Raw genomic sequence first — 5,252 nt, 5'->3', positions numbered from 1 at the left:
CCTACATATTACCTATTTCTCTAAAGAGTTTTATAAGACCTTTCAAAAGCTACTCCTTTTAGGAAGCTAGAATACTACTGCTGCCCTATATTCTTAACTGGAGAGAAATTGCTGCTACTTAGTTCTTTTGGGTTTTTTTTCTGATAGTATAGTTGTTTCAAATGCCTGATGGTGCTTTGCATTTGTCTTCTCATTTGGTGGAAATTTTTATTCAAAGCAGTTATTTTGATGTGATCCCACTTAATTTCCAGTTTTCTTCTGATGTTTTAATTTTGATTATCACAGCTTCACACACACATCTGTCTTTATGCTGCTTCTTACCACATTAAATTTTTTTTAAGTATGTTGAAAACTTTGTATCTTCACATAGAAAATAAAGGAGTCTCCTGGTTCTTGGTAGAAAGACTTTTACAGAGTGTAAACTTCATTTTATTTAAACCATGATCTAGTGCAGGACTGTCCCAACTAGCTGCTCATGTGCTGCATGCATATCCTAAGGTGGGGTCAGCAACCTCTGGCATGTGTGCCAAGCATGGCATGCAAAGCCATTTTGCTCAGCACACCACCGCTGGCCTGAGCTCTAGGCAGCTGGCTGCCAGCCACGAAGCCCGGGCTGCTCCCAGCAGGCAGCTGGGCAGCTGCAAGACCTGCTGCAAGCAGACTGGGCTCCATAGTTGGCAGCAGCTACCCAGAACCTGGGCCAGTTGCAGCCAGGAGGTTGCAAACATCTGCTTTAGGCTCTGGCATTCGCTCCATACCGGCAGGTGCATGCATGCCTTGGAGTGAATGGTAGGGGAGGGGCCTGAGACAGCACAACCCCGACCCCTCCCCGACTGCTGGCACAGAGCTGATGGCGGGGCTCTGGAGCCCGGCACAGTATGCCCGCCCTGGCCTTGGGGCAGTGCCGGCAGGTAGCAAGCAGGCTGCCAACAGCTGCACCGGGCTCCACAGCCCCGGCATCAGCTCCATGCTGGCAGCAACTGCACATGCACCTCAGTGCTGCCTCAGGCCCTATCCCCACTGTCTGCTCCAAGGCGCACATGCACCTGCCGGTATGGAGCTGATGCTGGAGCCCAGAGCAGCTGTTTACAGCCTCCTGGCTGCAGCTGGCCCAGACTCTGGTAGCTGCTGCCGACCACAGAGCCCCGGTTGCTTGCAGCAGGGCTTGCAGCTGAGCCCACCTGACTCCCACCTGCGCTGAGCCCAGCCCCAGCCCAGCCCCACCACCAGGATGAGGCTGGTGCTGTCCCTCGCCAGGAGTACCACACCTTTTGCATGCTTAGCTGTGCAGGGTGGGTTGGTGGTTGGGCTGATGGGCAGGCTTCAGGCTGGGGCCTTGGCCCGCTGTGCTGCAGCCTGGGGACTGGCTGCCTGGGGAAGCAGAGGGACTCTGGTGGGACCAGGGCATTGTTGGGTTGGACTTTGTCCAGTGGCCCAGGAACCCGGTTCCATGCACCCGCACATCTGGTTCTTTGCATTTGTCTGCCTCTGGTTCTGTGTGCCTACACATGTCTGGTTCTGGATGTGGGTGTGCATGTGTCTGTTCTGGGTGTGTTCTGGTTCTCTGTCTTCGTGCACGTTGGTGTGTGTGTGTGTGCGCGCGCACGCGTCTGGTTCTCTCTGCTCTCCTTTTTTCCTTCTCTCTCTCTCTCCTCTTTCTCTTCTTTGTCTCTTTTTTTTTTTTTCCTCTCAAGTCCAGCCCCCTGCCCCAGGGGTAGGAAGTCAGCAGGGATCATAGGATCCCAGCAAGATAAGCATCCAAAAGTGTCTTGAAGGCGTTCAAAGTGGGTGCTTGATCTGCCTCTGGCGGCAGTTTATTCCAAACCTTGGGGGCTCAGACAGTGAAGTTCTTTCTTATGTCCAGCCTGAATCAGTCACGGCAGAGTTTGTGACTGTTCCATCTTGTCATCCCTTGGGGCGCTCTAGTGAACAAACGTTTCCCCCAGATCCTGATGAGCACCCCTGATAAACTTATAGGTGGCCACGAGATCACCCCTGAGCCTGCGCTTTTCCAGGCTGAAGAGCCCCATGGCTCTCAACCTCTCATCATAAGGTCTGTTTTCCTGACCTCTGATCATGTGCCATGGCTCTCCTTTGCACCATCTCAAGCTTCTCCACATCCGTTTTGAATTGTGGAGCCCAAAACTGGACACAGTACTCCAGCTGCAGCCTCACCAAGGCCGAGTACAGGGGGAGAACAACATGCTGGGATTTACTTGAGAAGCATCTATTGGTGCAAGCCAGCGTTTTGCTTGCTTTACTAGCTGCAGCATCACACTGAAGGCTCATGTTCATCTTGTGGTCAATCATGACCCTCAAGTCCCTTTCATCTGTAGTGCTAACCAACGTAGCGCTACTGAGCCTATAAGCATGCGGCATATTGGCACTCGGGCACTTTTCAGGGTAGACATTGTGGTTTTTCGGCACTCCAGCCAAAAAACATTGCCTACCCCTTTCCTAAGGGGATGGATAATGGGTAGCCTCCAGGCTTCTAGTCCAGGATTGCTCTCCTCCCGCCCCCCCACTTTTCCTCTGATGTGGGAGTCCCTGTGCTCTTCCTTGAGCTTTTGCTGCCTGCCTTTGCCTTTGGGGGTAGGACATAGTAGCCTTGCCCTCAGGGCTGTGTGCAGCCCATGGTTGAAGGGTTCCAGGGCCTGAGAACATAGCATAGCATCCATACTGATGCAGTGGGTGGCTTGTTGTAGCATGTCCTCATAGTATGAGGGGGAGGCTGTGCAATGCATCAATGGAAAAGAGAGTGTAGAAAAAGCTTATGGTTTGGGAGGCTCATGTAGCGCATTAGAAGTGTGGCGGGGAGTGGAAGAAATTCACAGTGCAGCCTGTGTGGCACGTGCGTGGCTTGTATGGGGGACAGGTCCTGTGGCCCCCAGCCACTCAGTTGGACAACCCTGATCTTTTGACATTAGAATGGTGTTGCTTATGCCTTTTTGGAAGGTATTGTTGATGGTCATAATTAAGTACTTTGGTTGTGGAACAATACAGTGAGTACTGTAATACTTTACTTTGATTTTTGTTTGGAAATATAATGCCATTCTTTGAGAACATGAGGATAAATTATGAGAACATTCAGATATGTATTTTCCTTGCTTATTGACAAGGATCTAATATAGTATTAAGGCCTTTTGGTAGAAATCTAGCATCTTGAATTGATTCTTGAAAAAATTATCTTGATTGTTTGGTAATGGATATAAATTGGATTTATTGTCATTCCCCCCTCCCCCCACATTTTTTTAAATGGCACTATAGGAATACAAAATTTGGTATGTCCTATGGTTTAATTAGCAGAAAGTTAATATTTTTGGAAAGAAGGAATACTTACCTATTCATTTTAAAAATGACTGGAGGCAATAAATCTTTACAATGTCCATTTTTCTCTGGACAGTCTGTCTCTGTCTGAAAGGTATTTCTTGTATACAGAAAGAAACTGTAGACCTGAAAATAGAATCTATATTTCTGTTTGCCTATCACTGAACCATGATGCATGTATTTCATAGTTGTTTTCACCCTTGCATATTTTCCATAATTGGAGGCACAGTGAGCTCATTCAGTGTCCAGGACATGTGGAATATGCTGACAAGTGGGATGTGGGGAGAGGGGTGCTAAAAAGGGAATTCTTACCTGCCTAAGTTCTCTGAACAGGAACAGCAGGTGCTAGTACCACTGCAACAGTAGCTGCTTTTCCTGTGTAGAGAGCACAGGCAGCAAAGGTGGAGAGAGTGTCTGATGGTAGCAGTCCTGTGGCACAGGCTTTGTGGGACCTGCCACTGGGGTTCCATTTGCTTCACCCACCCCCAGATATGCTATAGGGCATGGGGCTGTGCCTACTGTGAAACAAATTCCCAGGGAAAAGGAAGCACTCTTCCACTCACCCCTGTGCCCCTAACAGATGGATTGCTGCACAGTGTTGCCACTGCTATGGTAAAGGCTTCTGATGGGGATTTTGGCACTCGCTTATGTCTGGTGCCCTCTTTGCCCTCCCCTGCCCCGCCCAGCTACACTACGTCACCTGGGCTCTGGGTGACAGCAGCAGCTGTTCCCTGGTCCCGACTCCACTGGGCTTTGAGCTGGGAGTGGCTCGATCAGTAGAGTTAGTCATGCATGTACCATGGGTTGCACTAATCTGAGACTTTTACTTCAATTTTCTCCAGGGAGACCAGCCAGTGGGCTGCTCCCTGGTCCCAATTCCATTGGCCTTGCTCGGTACAATCAGTTGGAACTGGGCACATGCAGGTGGCTTCCCACCAGTATGGGACTTTTGATTCAGTTTTCTTCAATGGCTGGGATACCGAGACAGCCCGTGAAATCTGGGACTGTCCCAGCCAATCCAGGACACATGATCACCCTAGAGAAAAGGTGAGACTAGTATCCTGTGACTTTGGGTGCTGATTTATTTTCATTCATTTAGGCCAGGCGTGTCAAACATTAGAGGTGCACTGATATATTGGTTGCCTATTGGATTGGCACCGATAGGGAAATTTTACGTTATTGGATTTTTTTTGGCCATTGTAACTGATAATGCTGATCGATAATTATGCCTTCTGGCCAGTGCCCTGGACACTTGAGTTCCCTCTCCCCCACAGGGCCACGGCCTCCCAGATGCCCAAGTTCCCTTGGGAAGCAGCAGGTTTTCCCTTGCAGTTGGACAGCATTCTAGCCTGCAAGGGGTCTTGCTTGGGGTTGTTAGGAGCAAGATACAGGGGGTGCTGTGTGCATGTATGTGGCTGTACACATGCATGTGGCCAAGAGTAAAGCCCGGCAGCATGGAGAGCAGCTCCCTGTGGGTAAGTCTGTGGAGGGGAAGGGGCATGGGGGGCCAGACTGAGGCCCCCACAGTGAGGAAGGGAGTGGGGCTGGGGGGGCTGCCCAGCCAGGGTGGTGCATAGGACCTGGGGCAGGGAGTGGGATGGAGCCATGGGTGGCTCATCTAGCAGGTGTGAGGGGGGGACAGCTCCCTGCCACTGTGCACACCCCCTGGGGAAGGCATGCTGGTGTGTGTGTGGGCTGGATATGGGCTGTTCACTGTGGGTTTGGGGCTCTCTGCTCTACTGCTTTTCCCTCGGGAGACCCGACAGCAGTGAGGGTGATGAGTTGTGTCTCCTCCTGCCAGGTGGGTAGGGGGCATGATAGGGTGCGGTTCCTGAGGGAAAGGCAGCAGAGTCCCGAGCCCATAGCAAGCAGCCCATATCTGCCCTACGCACAATTCTGGGGGGGCGGGGCACATCCCCCCCCCC

General features: G+C 51.0%; 1 protein-coding gene across 9 annotated transcripts in view; it reads left to right on the top strand.

Annotated features, from left to right (window-relative positions):
• Positions 1 to 5,252, top strand: part of SENP6 (SUMO specific peptidase 6) — a 114,750-nt gene that overhangs the window by 12,969 nt on the left and 96,529 nt on the right. The window lies entirely within an intron of this gene.

Source organism: Alligator sinensis, unplaced genomic scaffold (genome assembly GCF_000455745.1).
Source record: "Alligator sinensis unplaced genomic scaffold, ASM45574v1 scaffold37_1, whole genome shotgun sequence".
Classification (NCBI taxonomy): Eukaryota; Metazoa; Chordata; order Crocodylia; family Alligatoridae; genus Alligator; species Alligator sinensis.
Note: the sequence above shows the minus strand (reverse complement) of the source record. Positions and strands in the feature narration are given on the sequence as shown.